Source organism: Schistocerca americana, chromosome X (genome assembly GCF_021461395.2).
Source record: "Schistocerca americana isolate TAMUIC-IGC-003095 chromosome X, iqSchAmer2.1, whole genome shotgun sequence".
Lineage (NCBI taxonomy): Eukaryota > Metazoa > Arthropoda > Insecta > Orthoptera > Acrididae > Schistocerca > Schistocerca americana.
This window is the reverse complement of record NC_060130.1, coordinates 415083246-415102233: the sequence shown is the minus strand read 5'-3', so window position 1 is coordinate 415102233 and position 18988 is coordinate 415083246.

Sequence of the window (18988 nt, the reverse complement as noted above, 5' to 3'; positions counted from 1 at the left end):
AGGATGGAGAAGTGGAGATAGGAGAGGTGAACAAGCGTTAAACGCAGAGGGGGCCCAAGACCCACCTAAGGGATCTCCCATTTAATTTCAGTGCTACGAATACGTATGCAGAGGTGGAATGTTCAATGGTAGGATCCATAGGAACTACAAAGTTCAAGATTTTGTTGGACACAGGGGCGCAAGTGTCAGTGGCTACTCTGAATATAATCGGACGAAGGAAGTTAGACCCACCACGTTATAGGTTGCGTGGAGTGGGAGATAAAGAGGTCACGCCTTTGGGGTCAGCGACAGTTGACTTTCGAACAGAGAAAACACGATTTAATGCATGCATGGAGGTAGTACCATGGGAAAGCGAGGGCTACGACGTGATCCTAGGAGTAGGTTTCTTTCATCAACATCGTGCCAAAATTGACCTTGGACAACGAACTGTGGAACTTGGTGGAATGTTATTTCCGCTAGGGGGAACTGTTGTCAATGCAGAACTGTCTCGAGGGACGTTCAACGTAATGAACAAACCCACTGAACCGTATACATTAAGGCTTAATTCGCATGAGTGTGTGTCTAGTGGCACCGGGAAGTCGCTTTGGCTAAGTGTGGAGTCAAATCTACCTGTGAGCACATTATGGGTTACTCAACCACTGGAGGATAATGAAGTTTTGGGCCCATTGGGTTGTTTTATGAAACGTAGTCTTGTACGCGTACAGGAAGGGAACGACGGGCGAGTAGTTCCCGTGAACGTGGAGAATTTTAACGCTGTAGTCTCGAATTTGAGGAAAGGAGTTTTGGTAACAAATCTGGATGTGCCAGATGACGAAGACTGGTGTTCGAGAGGCAGGCGAAGCGATCAACCACTAATGCCTACAGAACTGCATTGCGTGACCAAATGAAGCATTTGAAACGAGGAGAAAGAGAGCATACGGAAGAATTACTGTCGGAATTTAAGGATTCGTTTATTCCACAAGGGCCGTTACCAGAAACTCCATTAGTTAAAAATAGGATACCAACAGGGAATGAAGCACCTGTTTACCGTAATCCATACAGAACACCGAGGTATTTGCAGCCGATTGTGGAGGATTTCATTGATCAGCAGCTGGCCGACGGTATTACAGACCACAGTAATAATTGCTGGGGAGCGGACATTGCCGTTTTGCCTAAAAAATCTATGGATGGCACTAAGAAATACAGTTTCTGTTGTGACTACCTATACCTCAATAATAAGACAGTAGCGGACGCATACCCCATTCCACACTACGCTAGGTTCAGAAGTGGTATTCACTGATGGCTCAAGAGCCGAGAAGACACTGCTGGCTCAACAGTCGATAGACAAACAGCGTTGTTCTTACAGAGATGCATGGTGCAGTGTACTCCACTCTCTGCCAAACGGCTGAAGTGTCTTCACTGCTGAATTGATGGCCATTAAACTAGCCCTTAGCCATGTTCATTCTTGCACTGGCAAGTGTATCCTAATCTGTGGTGACTCGCTTAGCAGCCTTCAGGCTATAGACCAGTGCTACTCTCCTCACCCATTGGTTATGGCTATCCAGGATCTTGTCAACAAGCCGGACAGCCAGTCGTTTCCGTTTGGACCGCCGGTCGTATTGGAACTTCAGGAAATGAATGAGCTCACCGTTTGGCCAAGTTGTCTACCAGGATGACGATCCTGGAAATGGAGGCCCAACAACTGGACTTCGGGTTGTTTATACGCTATCGATTGCTGGAAATCAGAAACTCAAAATGGTCTGCCATGATCTGCCCAAACAAACTGGAGACAGTTGAGGAGGCGGTGACTCACATTGACCACACGTGGCTGACCCATGGCCACGTCCTGCGATGTGAGGATCCCCCTCACAGTGTGCTAGTCCGCAGCTCGTGGTCGTGCGGTAGCGTTCTCGCTTCCCGCGCCCGGGTTCCCGTGTTCGATTCACGGCGGGGTCAGGGATTTTATCTGGCTCGTGATGACTGGGTGTAGTGTGCCGTCCTTAGGTTAGTTAGGTTTAAGTAGTTCTAAGTTCTAGGGGACTGACGACCATAGAAGTTATGTCCCATAGTGCTCAGAGCCATTTTTGAACCACAGTGTGCCAGACAGTGACCCACTTACTCATAGACGGTCCTACTTTGGCTGCTTTGAGCCGACATCTTAATGTCCCTAACACGCTACCTCTGGTGCTAGCAGAGGACGCAAAAGCGGCTGACCTGGTGTTGCATATTGTCCTTGAAGGTGGTTTCTATACATCCCCGTAAGCTATTGCTTTTTGGCCTGAAGGATTGGAGTGGCATCTTTCTCATGCTATCCCCCCTCTGCAGTGGTCCCTTGGCAGCCCTTCCTCGGTGTCCCAGCCTAGCCTCTACTTTTCCCACCTTTTTATTCTCTTTAATCATTTTCGTTTTTCTGTTTTTGTATCTTTTCTTGACAGTTTTTTTAATAACTTATCAGTGCTGCCGTTTTTCCCTGCCTTTTACTTGTTTTTTTTTTTTTATTGTGACCTTCCAGGATTTGCCTTTTGTCTCCTTACTTTGACGACAACTCGTGGTTGCCGACTTAACAGATGAAGAGACTGATGGCCTTGCAGTTTAGTCCCTTACACTCCAAACCAACCAACAAAGCAACCAACTGTAGCTGTCCACGAATATTTTCATCTATGATTGTCTCAGGAGAGCGATAAATTACCTTCAAGCATCTGTTCAGCTGTGACTGTACTTTCAACAACATTCAAGCGCCATTGTTAGTTCTTAGATTTGTCTGTCTCTAGCACAAGCAAGAAGTTGCATGGATCAACTGAAAAATACTGCAGTTTATTGGAGAAGTGTAGTGAGGATAATGTTAACGAAATAATTAACATTTCATTGCTCTCAAAGGTGATTGAGAGTTCAGTACTGTGTAAGGAATGTTGCAAATTGATTATGTCAGTAAATGTCAAGCGACACATAGGACTTACAGCAGAAATATGTCTCCATTGTACTAGTTGTTATTAAAGTGTTTCATTTTGGAACTCAGAATATGGCGAAATAGGCCAAGGAGAAACTGATAGTGAGAAAAGCAAGTACTATGATGTAAATATTAGATGTGTTTATGCTGTAAGGTCAATTGGTAAGGGATACCGTGCTGGTCAAATGTTTTGTGGTGTAATGAATCTACCACCACCACCAACGAAATTCTCAAAATATAACTCGGTTGTTGGATCCTGTGTTGAAGATATTGCCCAAGAATCCATGAAAGAAGCAGTGGAGGAGGCTGTGGCGGTGAATGAAGAAATTCCAGATGATCAGAATCCTCGAGACCTGACTGTCGCACTAGATGGTACGTGGCAGAAGCGCTGGCACACTTCACATAGTGGGGTAATAACGGCAACAGGTGCTGATACAACATAATTTATAGATGTTGTAATTAAATCCAAGCACTGTAGGTGTCCTAAAAGAGTGAAGGACGAGCATGCAGAAAACTGTCGAAGGAATTACAGTGGGCCTAGTGGGGCCATGGAAGTTGCCGGTGTGAAAGACATTTTCGGTAGCTCTCTTCTGTGGTACAAGGTCAGATACCTACAGGTCCTGGGTGATGGTGACTCGAAGTCTTTTGCTGCTATATCTGAGCTGAAACCTTATGAACATTATGTTTGCATTACTAAACAGGAGTGCATAGGTCACGTCCAGAAACGTATGGGAACAAGGGTGCGTCGACTGAAGACCACAATGAAAGGCCAACTACTCAGTGATGGAAAACCTTTGGGTGGAGCTAAAAGATTGACAGACGAGGTAATCAACAGATTGCAGAGAGACTATGGACTGGCAATAAGACGAAATACTCTCAGTGTTGATGCAATGGAAACAGCTGTAATGGCACTTTACTACCACACCTTATCGACTGACGAGGAACCACTACATGGACTATGCCCACAGGGACCCAATTCCTGGTGCAAGTACAACAAATATCAGGGATCTGAACGTGTATACAAGCATCATCACAGTCTACCAGAAAATGTCATGAAGGCTATTAAAACAATTTTCAGAGATCTTTCTGCAACTGAAGTTTTGAAGAAATGTCTCCATGGACGTACACAAAATTAAAATGAGAGTGTGAATAATGTAATTTGGACCAGAATCCCAAAAAATGTGTTTGTGGAAATTCTTACTCTTCATTTTGGAGCGTATAATGCCATTGCTATGTACGACAAAGGTAACATTATAAAGTGCAATGTGCTGCAGAAGTTGGATGTGATGCCCGGAAAGTACATGGTGTGTGCAATGATGTCGATAGACAATGAGAGGAAACGGGATTCTGAAAGGAAAGAAAAGGAGTGTGAGAAGCAAGCCAGACAAAGAATGAAAGGTGTGAGAAGAAGGCTTGATGGGGAGATGTCTAGTGACAGTGAAAACCCCTCTTATGGTGCTGGACTCCACTAAAGTGATAGTGAAACTTTGAAACTCGTTTTCCACAAGTTCACTTTTTCGCCATATAAGGAATATTTTGTGCTAAACTAAAATTAAAATTTTCAAAGAATGTAAACACTGCCAATATACACCTTTTATCTTAGCCTTTTTGTGATACATAGTTGATAAGAGATTTTATTTCAAAGATACTATGCCAAAAAAGTGTCAATTATTTCCAGTAACAAAATAATTATTATCTTCCCAAAAAACACCAATAAATGAAAATCCATGTGGTACATGGTAGTAAATATATGTGATAATATACTGTAAAAGTTTCATCATTCTGGTGTTAATAGTTAATAAGAAAATGTTCCTTACATTTGACATTGGAGGTATAGGACGTTCCTGGTCCCCTTGGCTCATCCAAGCTTTCCAAGTGATTTATTATTTCCAACTACAGTGCCGCGTTCCCCTCGGTCTGCGTCACCAGGTCCTGCAATGCTAAGGACACCACTTTGCTGTCTGCAAAATGGCTTGGTGTGGAATGGCGGCCTCAGCAACCTGTGCACGCACTTTATGTCGACCTTATACTGCAGTGGAGTTGCTGTGTCGTTAGGATCCCGGCAGTCGACACAGCGGTGTGCGTCCCTGCTAACACAGCGCCACTTGGTGTGAGCTGCAGGAGGCCAGCTGCATGCTTCTCGCCGGCGTGGCTGAGACAGCGGCGACAACAAGCGCCCGCGATCCGGCATCCGAATCTGCAGCCCTCGCCTTGGGATGCCTCCAGCGAGTACCGGAAGCCAGGACTACTGCCCGCGGTAGTGAGCCGTGAAGTGGCCCGCTGCTGACTGGCTATGGACCCCGTGCCAGCCTCAGAAGGTGGAACCAGCGACCTGCTATGGACTGGAACGCCGCGACCCCATCTGCTGCTGTGTGTAGCTGGTGGTGTGACACGACCCACCATCCAGGAGAGCTGCCACACTGGAATGAATCTCATTAGAAACCTGCACCTATTTATACATGGCTGTGCACCTCTGTTTTGACATAGGTGCCGCTTTACGTCACATACTTATAACACGCTAGGTTGGCCAGTAGGCCCCTTCTGCCTGTGATTTGCGACATGCAAAACCGCTATGTATACTCTTTCAGCAATTTGACAGCCGTGTGGCCTCTATCCCACTTCGTAACTGTTTGTATGCATAACTCACTGCAATCCAGCTGGCACCAGGCTGTAACTTTCCCTATCCTAAACGGTGGCGCCGCTACACTAGATATGTCTCAACAACAGCAAAGAACAGGCAGTGAAAAATGGTGGGGTCAACGGATCCTTTGGACCAAATGATACTTCGAGACAAATCCGAGGTTGGAGCCCAATCCATGGGGGAGATGCAATAATTCCTGGCCAGAGGTGGCAGTGAAGGAAGTTGCAGTTCTGAACAGAGACTCTGTAGGTGTGCAGCAACTGTAAACCCATTTATGGGTTGCTGTTGTGGGAGGTGAAGCTCCCTATCAGGGAAAAGGACACGGTAGATGGGAATTTCAGGGAAGCTATGAACGCATATTGCGTAATTCAGCTGCTGTTGTTGGCACCTGACAGATAATGGAGGGACTTCAGCCTTGGATAGTACGCTGTTTGCAGGGTTGGTCCGGAAGGCACTACATCAACCAAGTTATTAGAAATCTAGAAGCGTGAGTGACAGACCTGCATGCTTCTACAAAATAGTTTTGTACCAAAGCAAGCATCTGGGTAAGAATACAGATAGGAAAACATAACGAGCACCTTGCATGCAAATGTAAATTTCAAACCAAATTTAAAACGCTTCATCACATTTTGAAAATGCCTTTTATTGGAAGCAACAAATCATTAAAATATGCATATGTAACACAAACGTCTTCACTTGAAATCATTTCTTAATCGTTTAATCTGCATAAATATGGTCAAAGTCTCAATTTTATCACTCTGAAAAATACATATTTATGATACAAAGTGTATTTCATTTGTGCAGATATCAATATTCGTGACAAATCTTGTCATACCTCTCACACAAGAGTGGATGTTACAGTTTACTAAAGGAAATGCACATCTAACCGTGGAGTGATTCATTGTCAAAACGTATCGTTATGAATTTAAAAAAGTATAGTTCCTATTCAGCGTTCGACTTCTGTTAATTTTGCAGGAAACGACAAATTTCATGGCACGTTAATTAGAATGTGGAATCTTTCATCGATCCAAACCACACACATTCTGTGGCTGTACTCAGTTAATCACCACTTCGTAAAACTTTATGTAGAATAATGGAATTGTATAACTACCAACTGTAAATTGCGTCACTCCTTTCTGCTAAGTGATAAACTAAAGCAGATGTACAGTACGGTTGAAACATTTGTCATTACAACTGAATAAAGCCCCCGGTTAACATACAATACAATACAATACAATACAATAGTTTACACAATTATTTTATCATTGACTGTGATCATAATTTGTCAGCTAGGTTTCAGTGCTCTAAACCTTATATTTTACGTAATACTTAGACTTCAAATAATGGATATGGTACCACAGTTTCTGCTATAATGCTGTAATGCCGTAATACGTATTGTCTGCACTGTAATTAAGCTTGCTGTAGGTAACCCTTCCTCTGTGCATTACGACAGGAACTGTGTCGTTGCTGCCATCCAGTGAAGTACACGTATTTCAGAAGTTATGAGGTTTAGAGCAGTGAAAACAAGTCTGCCGTCACTAACTGTACCTCGAGTTTTTATTTCCGTAGAAAAAATGTACATGTGCCACTTAAAGAAACGTGACCCTATGATGAAAGTGATGTTTGTTTACATTTACGGATTATGTATACCTGCCCATTGTGTGAGCCGCTGACGTAGGTACGTACATCCCTGGAAAATTGAATTTTTCACATTGTCTTTTGTTTTGTTAATACGTTAAGTGGCAAAGTTGGGTGGGAAACTCTATATACAGCAATGAAAAGGTAGGTTTATAGAAAAGTCAGATGTATTAACATTGAGCGATTTCCTCAGTATGCACTTGTCGAATATGACTAGTGTGAAGGTACTGAAAGTATAGGAGACAGTTTTGTCTATATAAGCCCAAACCCTTGATACTGCCAGATGTTTGTCGTGTAATGCAACTTCTACTACGGAGAAAAAGTCGCGTATACAGAACAAAGTTTTTGGTTTATTATCCAGTTTACAGTGTGAACTTTTAAAAACTCAAATGCTTGACATACGAGACACAACAATTCTATCTTGACCGTCTCCTTTTGTAAACTGTTGTAAAGCGTCAGCAATAGACCGTCCCCATGGAGGTGCTTCATGGCGCGGCACACGACGCTACAAACTGTGAAGAATTACTGATGATGACGTATGCGAGTCGAATGTTAGTGTTTCGTCGCCATACAACGCTCCAAGAGCAGCTCAAACGTAAAATAACGATCAAACCCTCATTCATACGAATACTTCAACAAAAAGTACTGGAACCCGTATGAACACCCTGTATTTGGAACTATTCACGATTACTCAGTTATACTTATTTCCAAGCTGCTGTACTCATACCTCTCAGTTTATTAAACATAGCTGTATCCTTAAATGTACTGTCCCTATAATTAAGTAATGGTGTGAACTTTTAAATTATTTATTTTTAGCTACCAGTATTCGATCTTCCATGAACTGGCAAGGAATAATCAATTTATCTGGAATAAGCTTCAAAAAACTGCAACTTGCGCTGGAGTATTTCATACTAACATTAGCATAAGAGCATTGAACCATACCAAGAGTACATTAAATTAGTACAGGCATTAAAGTGGTCAAAGATTCCCTGTAAGTTATTCATTCTAATACATCTCTACCAAGAACTAAACTATAGTTTAGACATGCCCGCCCGGTTAGCCGTTCGGTCTAACGCACGGATTTCCGGATTGGGAAGTAGCGTCTGGTCCCCGGCAGGAATCCACCCGGCTGACTTGTGTCGAGGTCCGATGAGCAGGCCAGTCTGTAAATGGTTTTTAGACGGTTTTCCGTCTGCCTCGGTGAATGTGGACTGGTTCCCCTTATTCCGCCTCAGCTACACTATGTCGGCGATTGCTGCGCAAACAAGTTCTCCACGTACGCGTACATCACCATTACTATACCACGTAAACATAGGGGTTACGCTCGCCTGGTGTGAGACGTTCCCTGGGGATGTCTACCGGGGGCCGAACCGCACAATAACACTGAAAGAGTGGTTCTGTGTGCGGCGGCGGAGGGGTGAAGTGGACTGCGGTATTCGTCGTGGGGTTGTGGACCACTGCAGCTGCGGCGGGGATGGAGCCTATCCGTCGTTTCCAGGCCCACAGTTAACATACAATACACCACAATACAACAGTTTACACATTCATTTTATCGTTGATTGTGATCACAGTTTGTCAGTTAGGTACTGGACCCTACAATATATCAGTAAATCAGATTATTTACAGCCTTTTTTTAATTTACTAATTACTGTTAGCTGTGTATGTAAAAAAGTATGAAGTTATTCGTATACATGTTAAAGATAGTACATCCAGTGGATCACATGTATTTTTTATCTGTTTATAGATATATACAAGAATAAGTCTTAATATTATGTTTTGCGACAGGCAGATTTACATGAAACTTTAGCGAGGAGAGAGGCCACTTCGTTTCTCGCACACTTTTTTCCACACATATTTTTCACTGGGGATATGATTTCGAATACTAATGAACCTGTTTTTGTCATATCAAACTCGCAAAAAACAGTTTTATGCACCTACTTACTTATAGGTTATCATACGGTATAGCGGTAGTGTTGGAAGCTTTTAAAACTTTTCCAGTAGCCATGTCACAGCCCCATCGATAAATCACAGGGTAAATTGAATTCTTTGTGTTGGGTACGAGTTCACATCGGAAGAAATTATTCAGTCATTCGATGTACAACTACATTCCCCAGAAAAACTACTGAAACCCAAGCTGGAAATAAAAATTCTTCAAAAAGCTAGAAATATTTTACCCCATTAAACAAACTTATCACTAAATACATAATGGTTACATCACCTTATCTATTCATTATTGTTAATACTGTGTTGAAACGAACTTTTAGACATTACTAGGAGATTGAGAACCCAAGTACAAACTTGACTCTCATAGTGGATGGCAGTGCAACACGGTAAGTCTTAAGATCTGCTAGAGCCATAAGCATGAGTAATTATTCCCTACAGTACCTCCTCCACAGTCTGATGCTTACCAGAAACAGGAAATTTTTGTTGTGAGGTGCAACCTTTGCCTTCTCAGACAGAGCAAAGGAAAAAGACACTATACACAGTAGTAAAATTAACATTCAGGAATAACGAACGCAGCTCCAGTATAGGTGGTCTCAGCAATCAATGCTAATTCACTCTCATCCAGACCAATTTCCAATAACATTCCTTCTAGGGCCTCATACGGGTCAATGTCTTGCTAGTGGCACACTATGGGCGTCTCATATCACTACCTTAATAACTTTCAAAAATGGTCCAAATGGCTCTGAGCACTATGGGACTCAACTGCTGTGGTCATAAGTCCCCTAGAACTTAGAACTACTTAAACATAACTAACCTAAGGACATCACACACATCCATGCCCGAGGCAGGATTCGAACCTGCGACCGTAGCGGTCGTGCGGTTCCAGACTGTAGCGCCTTTAACCGCTCGGCCACTCCTGCCGGCTTAATAACTTTCGCTTGTTGTTGTTGTTGTGGTCTTCAGTCTAGAGACTGGTTTGATGCAGCTCTCCATGTACTTAAATCCTGTGCAAGCTTCTTCATCTCCAAATAACTACAGCAACCTACATCCTTAGGAACCTGCTTCGTGTATTTATCTCTTGGTCTCCCTCTACGATTTTTACCCTCCACGCTTCTCTCCATCACTAAACTGATGATCCCTTGATGCCGCAGAACGTGTCCTACTAACCGACCCCTTCTTCTAATCAAGTTACCCCATAAATTCCTCTTCTCCCCGATCCTATTCAGTACCTCCTCATTAGTTACTGGATCTACCCATCTAATCTTCAGCATTCTTCTGTTGCACCACATTTCGAAATCTTCTGTTCTCTTCTTGTCTAAACTGTTTATCGTCCATGTTTCACATCCATATATGGCTACACTCCATACAAATACTTTTTTAGAAAAGGCTTCCTGGCACTTAAATCTATACTCGATGTTAACAAATTTCTCTTCTTAAGAAACACTTTTCTTGCCATTGCTAGTCTACACATTGTATCCTCTCTACTTCGACAATCATTAGTTATTTTGCTCCCCAAATAGCAGACCTCATCTACTACTTTAAGTGTCTCATTTCCTAATATAATTCTCTCGGCATCACGCGATTTAATTCGACTACATTCCATTATCATCGTTTTACTTTTGTTTGTGTTCATCATATATCCGTCTTTCAAGACACTGTCCATTCTGTTCAACCGATCTTCCAGGTGACAGAATTACAATGTCATCGGCAAACCTCACAGTTTTTATTCCTTCTCCATGGATTTTAATTCCCATTCCAAAATTTTTCATTGTCTCCTTTACTACTTGCTTAATATAAAGTTTGAATAACATCGGGGATTGGCTACAATCCTGTCTCACTCCCTTCCCAACAGCTGCTTTGCTTTCATGCCCGTTGATTCTTATAACCCCCATCTGCTTCTTGTACGCATTGTAAATAGCCTTTCGCTCCCTATATTTGACCCCTGCCACCTTCGGAATTTGATAGAGGATATTCCAGTCAACATTGTCAAAAGCTTTCTCTAGGTCTACATATGCTAGAAACGTAGGTTTGTCTTTCCTTAGCCTATCTTCTAAGGTAAGTCGTAGGTTCAGTATTGCCTCACGTGTTACAACATTTCTACGGAATCCGAACTGATCTTCCACAAGGTCGTCTCCTACCAGTTTTTCCATTCTTCTGTAAAGAATTCGTGTCAGTATTTTGCAGCTCCGATTTATTAAACTGATAGTTCGGTAATTTTCACACCTGTCAACACCTGCTTTCTTTGGGACGGTAGAGTTTTGTTATAGCTGGCTCTCTCAAGGCTATCAGTAGTTCTAGTGGAATGTTGTCTTCACCTGGGGCCTTGTCTCAACTTAGGTATTTCAGTGCACTGTCAAATTCTTCATGCAGTATCACATCTCCCATTTCATCTTCACTTACGTCCCCTTCCATTTCCATAACATTGCCCTGTAGTACTTCGCCCTTGTATCAGTCCTCTATATACTCCTTCCACGTTTCTACTTTCCTTTCCTTGCTGAGAACTGGTTTTCCAATTCTGAGTTCTTGATTATCATATAAGTGGTTCTGTTTTCTCCAAAGGTTTCTTTAATTTATCTGTTGGCAATATCTATCTTACCCGTAATGATATATGCCTCTACATCCTTGCATTTGTCCTCTGGCCATCCCTGCTTAGCCATTTTGCACTTCCTGTCGATCTCATTTTTGAGACGTTTGTATTCCTTTTTGCCTGATTCATTTACTGCATTTTTATATTCTCTCCTTTCATCAAATAAATTCAGTATCTCTTCTGTTACCCAAGGATTTCTGCAAGCCTGCAGTTTTTTACCAATTTGATCATCTGCTGCCTTTACTATTTCGTCTTTCAAGGCTACCCATTCTTCTTATACCGTATTTCTTTCCCCTGTTCCTGTCAATGGTTCCCTAATGCTCTCTCTGAAACTCTCTAATACCTCTGTTTCTGTCAGTTTATTTAAGTCCCATATCCTTAACTTCCCACCTCTTTGCAGTTTCTTTAGTTTTACTCTACAGTTCATAACCAATAGATTGTGGTCAGAGTCCCCATCTGCCCCTGGAAATGTCATGCAATTTAAAACCTGGTTCCTATAGCTCTGTCTTACCATTATATAATCTATGTGAAACCTTCCAAGGTCTCCAGGCCTCTTCCACGTATACAACCTTATTTCATGATTCTTTAACCGAGTGTTAGCTATGAACAAGTTGTGCCCTGTGCAAAATTCTACCAGGCTGCTTCCTCTTTCATTCCTCATTCTCATTCCATAATCACCAGTCTCCCATGACTATTTAATTTTCGTTTCCCTTCACTATCTGAATAATTTCTTTTATCTCACCATACATTTCTTCAATCTCTTCATCCCCTGTGGAGCTAGCAGGCATAAAATCTTGCACTACTATGGTAGGTATGGGCTTCGTGTCTATCTTCCCTTTCCTCCTGCCACCGAATTTCACTAATTTCCACTATATCTAAGTTTAACCTATCCATTTCCCTTTTTAAATGTTCTAACCTACCTGCCCTATTAAGTGATCTGACATTCCACGCTCCGATCCGTAGAACGCCAGTTTTCTTTCTCCTGATAACGACATCGTCCTATGTAGTCCCCACCCGGAGATCCGAATGGTTGACTATTTTACCTTCGGAATATTTTACCCAAGAGGACGTCATCATCATTTCACCATACAGTAAAGCTGCATGACCTCGGGAAAAATTACGGCTGTAGTTTCCCCTTGATTTCAGCACAGGAAGGCCATTTTGGATATTGTTACAAGGCCAGATCAGTCGATCTTCCAGACTACTGCCCCTCTTCAGGAACCACACGTTTTTCTGGCCTCTCAACAGGTATCCCTCCGTTCTGGTTGCACCTACGGTACGGCTATCTGTATCACTGAGGCACGGAAGCCTCCCCACCAACGGCAAGGTCCATGATTCATGGGGGGAGAACTTTCGCTTAAGTAACCTATTAGGGTGTGACAGCTCACTTAGAGAGCCTATGTATTTAGATAAAGATACGTTACATACTAACAGCTTAGCTAATATCATCCACTGTGAATTCTCACAAAACACAATTCCCTTAAGTCAGTTGCCTCAGACTATGTGGAAATATATCTTAATCACATTATATGAAATATTACATACATTCACTCCTGCGTCAAATAACTGCAGAGATTCTTTGAACCCTCAGTCACTTTCAATTTTGACATGTGTTGATGTGGTCTTCAGTCCTGAGACTGGTTTGATGCAGCTCTCCATGCTACTCTATCCTGCGCAAGCTTCTTCATCTGCCAGTACCTATTGCAGCCTACATCCTTCTGAATCTGCTTAGTGTATTCATCTCTTGGTCTCCCTCTACGATTTTTACCCTCCACGCTGCCCTCCAGTACTAAATTGGTGATCCCTCGATGTCTCAGAACATGTCCTACCAACCGATCCCTTCTTCTAGTCAAGTTCTGCCACAAGCTCCTCTTCTCCCCAATTCTATTCAATACCTCCTCATTAGTTATGTGGCTCAAATGGCTCTGAGCACTATGGGACTCAACTGCTGAGGTCATTAGTCCCCGAGAACTTAGAACTAGTTAAACATAACTAACCTAAGGACATCACAAACATCCATGCCCGAGGCAGGATTCGAACCTGCGACCGTAGCGGTCTTGCGGTTCCAGACTGCAGCGCCTTTAACCGCACGGCCACTTCGGCCGGCATTAGTTATGTGATCAACCCATCTAATCTTCAGCATTCTTCTGTAGCACCACATTTTGATAGCTTCTGTTCTCTTCTTGTCTAAGCTATTTATCGTCCACGTTTCACTTCCATACATGGCTACACTCCATACAAATAATTTCAGAAACGACTTCCTGACATTTAAATCTATACTCGATGTTAACAAATTTTTCTTCTTCAGAAACACTTTCCTTGCCATTGCCAGTCTACATATTATATCCTCTCTACTTCGACCATCATCAGTTATTTTGCTTCCCAAATAGCAAAACTCCTTTACTACTTTAAGTGTCTCATTTCCTAATCTAATTCCCTCAGCATCACCCGACTTAATTCGACTACATTTCATTATCCTCCTTTTGCTTTTGTTGATGTTCATCTTATATCCTCCTTTCAAGACACTGTCCATTCCGTTCAACCACTCTTCCAAGTCCTTTGCTGTCTCTGACAAAATTACAATGTCATCGGCACACCTCAAATTTTTTATTTTTTCTCCATGGATTTTAATACCTACTCCGAACTTTTCTTTTGTTTCCTTTATTGCTTGCTCAATATACAGATTGAATAACTTCGGGGATAGGCTACAACCCTGTCTCACTCACTTCCCAACCACTGCTTCCCTTTCATGTCCCTTGACTCTTGTAACTGCCATCTGGTTTCTGTACAAATTGTAAATAGCCTTTCGCTCTCTGTATTTTACCCCTGCCACCTTCAGAATTTGAAAGAGAGTATTCCAATCTACATTGTCAAAAGCTTTCTCTAAGTCTACAAATGCTAGAAACGTAGGTTTGCCTTTCCTTAATCTTTCTTCTAAGATAAGTCGTAGGGTCAGTATTGCCTCACGTGTTCCAACATTTCTACGGAATCCAAAGTGATCTTCCCCGAGGTCGGCTTCTATCAGTTTTTCCATTCGTCTGTAAAGAATTCGCGTTAGTATTTTGCAGCTGTGACTTATTAAACTGATAGTTCGGTAGTTTTCACATCTGTCAACACTTGCTTTCTTTGGGATTGGGATTATTATATTCTTCTTGAAGTCTGAGGGTATTTCGCCTGTCTCATACATCTTGCTCACCAGATGGTAGAGTTTTGTCAGGACTGGCTCTCCCAAGGTTGTCAGTAGATCTAATGGAATGTTGTCTACTTGCCTTGTTTCGACTCAAGTCTTTCAGTGCTCTGTCAATCTCTTCACGCAATATCATATCTCCCATTTCATCTTCATCTACACCCTCTTCCATTTCCATAATATCGTCCTCAAGTACATCGCCCTTGTATAGACCCTCTACATACTCCTTCCACCTTTCTGCTTTCCCTTCTTTGCTTAGAACTGGGTTTCCATCTGAGCTCTTGATATTCATACAAGTGGTTCTCTTTTCTCCAAAGGTCTCTTTAATTTTCCTGTAGGCAGTATCTATCTTACCCCTAGTGAGATAAGCGTCTACATCCTTACATTTGTCCTGTAGCCATACCTGCTTACCCACTTTGCACTTCCTGTCGATCTCATTATTGAGACGTTTGTAATCCTTTTTGCCTGCTTCATTTACTGCATTTTTATATTTTATCCTTTCGTCAACTAAATTCAATATTTCTTCTGTTACCCAAGGGTTTCTACTAGCCCTCGTCTTTTTACCTATTTCATCCTCTGCTGCCTTCACTATTTCATCCATCAAAGCTACCCATTCTTCTTCTACTGTATTTCATTTCCCCATTCCTGTCAATTGTTCCCTTATGCTCTCCCTGAAACTCTGTACAATCTCTGGTTCTTTCAATTTATCCGGGTCCCATCTCCTTAAACTCCCACCTTTTTGCAGTTTCTTCAGTTTTAATCTACAGTTCATAACCAATATATTGTGATCAGAGTCCATATCTGCCCTGGAAATGTCTTACAAACTAAAATCTGGTTCCTAAATCTCTGTCTTACCATTATATAATCTATCTGATACCTTTTAGTATCTCCAGGGTTCTTCCATGTATACAACCTTATTTCATTATTCTTAAACCAAGTGTTAGCTATGATTAAGTTATGCTCTGCGCAAAATTCTACCAGACGGGTTCCTCTTTCATTTCTCTCCCCCAATCCATATTCACCTACTATGTTTCCTTCTCTCCCTTTTCCTACTGACGAATTCCAGTCACCCATGACTATGAAATTTTCGTCTCCCTTTACTACCTGAATAATTTCTTTTATCTCATCATACATTTCATCAATTTCTTCGTCATCTGCAGAGCTAGTTGGCATATAAACTTGTACTACTGTAGTAGGCGTGGGCTTCGTGTCTATCTTGGCCACAATAATGCGTTCACTATGCTGTTTGTAGTAGCTTACCCGTACACCTATTTTTTTTTCTTTATTAAACCTACTCCTGCACTACCCCTATTTGATTTTGTATTTATAACCCTGTATTCGCCTGACCAAAAGTCTTGTTCCTCCTGCCACCGAACTTCACTAATTCCCACTATATTTAACTTTAACCTATCCATTTCCCTTTTCAAAATTTTCTAACCTACCTGCCTAATTAAGGGATCTGACATTCCACGCTCCGATCCGTAGAACGCCAGTTTGCTTTCTCCTGATAACGACGTCCTCTTGAGTAGTCCCCGCCCGGAGATCCGAATGGGGGACTATTTTACCTCCGGAATATTTTACCCAAGAGGACGCCATCATCATTAACCATACAGTAAAGCTGCATGCCCTCGGGAAAAATTACGGCTGTAGTTTCCCCTTGCTTTCAGCCGTTCGCAGTACCAGAACAGCAAGGCCGTTTTGGTTAGTGTTACAAGGCCAGATCAGTCAGTCATCCAGACTGTTGCCCCTGCAACTACTGAAAAGGCTGCTGCCCCTCTTCAGGAACCACGCGTTTGTCTGGCCTCTCAACAGATACCCCTCCGTTGTGGTTGCACCTACAGTACGGCTACCTGTATCGTTGAGGCACGAAAGTCTCCCCACCAACGGCAAGGTCCATGGTTCGTGGGGGGAGGAAATTTTGACACAAGAAACTTTTATTCTGCCGTGATTCGCTGTGAAGGGCTGCACATCTTGAGTATTGCACATAGCCTTAACTTTTCTTGTTCCTCGATTGGTTAAGACTTTTGAGACCACAAAGTGTCCTTCGTAAGGTTGGTGCAACTTCCTTATTAACTTTTATTTCTTTGAATTCCATTTGTAGTTTCTAACTACAACCAGATGCCCTATCTTATATGGATTTGGGGTACCTTTTCACTATTTCTTTTTCCTCTTACCCCTTCATTTATTAAAAATTATTTAGCACTAGCCCCAGACACATGTTGGGCATGATCGTTTTTCATGGGCCGTTCAATACATTTGAATATTGTTTCTCCTTCCACATGTCTTCCTAGTACCTATATTGGATGATCTTGGGTGACTGAGGGAGTAGTTCATTTCTTACCTTTCTCCTGCTAGTTCTACCGATTTCGAATGCTTGTTTGCACAATATATCCAGAACAGCCTCTATAACTGGTGTGTGATCCCTCCACCTGGGTTGGCTTGCAGTTGGTACTTGGAGATTAAGATGTGACTGAAATTTTCCCAGGCTAGGAGCTCCTTAAACAGTGTAGCTGTAATTTGGGTTCCATTATCAGATCATATGTTCTTAGTTTCTCCTACCTATTTGAAGTAATCATCCCTCACTTAAAAATTATGTTGTTGGTCATATCTCTTTTTAAAGGATATAACTTAACTAATTTCGATCATCACATGAAAATGATAAAGATGTATGGCATACCTCTCCACCCTCTAGGCAGTGGACAGTAAAATTCCACTGCCACTAAATCTCATAAAGATTCTGGTATAATTGGGTATAGTATGTGTGTCTTTGAAGTTTTGATTTTTAATTTTTGGCATCTGTCACAAGATTTCAGCATTCTCTTAACTTGTTAGGACATATTTTTTTTTAAATTACAGCATTACGTCATATGCATTATGCATTTCTTTGTTCTAAAATGGTCATATCTTAGCTCTAGGTGCCACGTCAAAAAATTAATACTGTTTGAAGAAAGAATAATAACCATTTGTACACTGTGCTGTTTTTATGAAAGAGTCCATTGTGGATATTCTAGTTGATGTTATTTTCCTCTCGATTCTGCATAAAGTATTGTATAAGTGCATTTAACATATCATCCTTGTGTTGTCCAGTATTTCAATATCTCAAAAGTAACTTTACATCTTTTTCATATTTATTTACTTACAGGACACATATTGAAAATGCCCTCTCTACTTTTACATCTTTATTTGATTATATGCCTGTTGGCAGTCTGCATAATACATCTGGTACTAATTGTTGAGTTCCTTCCTCATGTTGTATGGAAAATTTGAACTCTGATAGAAACAGGACCAATCACGTTAGTCTACCACACAAAAGACTACATTTTAATATAAAGGATAATGTGCTTCACTTTGAGTATATTAGTGCTTCATGTTCTGCTAACAAATAATTAAATTTTCTAAACGACTATACAATGGCTAATGTTTTCTTTCGGCAACCAGTTAATTTCTTTAGTCGTATGTTTGCATCTCCTGTGAATACTATTGGACTATGTTCTGTTCCATGGCATGTCCTTCTAGTCTAATATAAACGAGATCTTAGGCTGCAGTCCACGGCATCTGCTGCAAAATGTAAATGTTGGTCAAAGTTTGAGTGAACTAGTAATGATGCTGCTGCTAAATTGTCTTCAATTCTATTGAATTGTGTGCTGAAGTCTTGCGACCACCACAAAGTTGTGTTGTTTCTGAGTAGGACCATCACGTGTGGAGCGTCCAATACTGTATTTGGTGTACATCACTACATATTATAAAAAAAGAACACGCACACACACACACACACACACACACACACACACACACACACACACATATATATATATATATATATATATATATATATATGTCTGTGTTTGTTCCACCTTGCCGCGCGGGATTAGCCGAGCTGTCTCAGGGGCTGAAGTCATGGACTGTGCGGCTGGTCCCGGCGGAGGTTCGAGTCCTCCCTCGGGCATGGGTGTGCGTGTTTGTCCTTAGGATAATTTAGGTTAAGTAGTGTGTAAGCTTAGAGACTGATGACCTTATCAGTTACGTCCCATAAGATTTCACACATATTTTAGCATTTGTTCCACC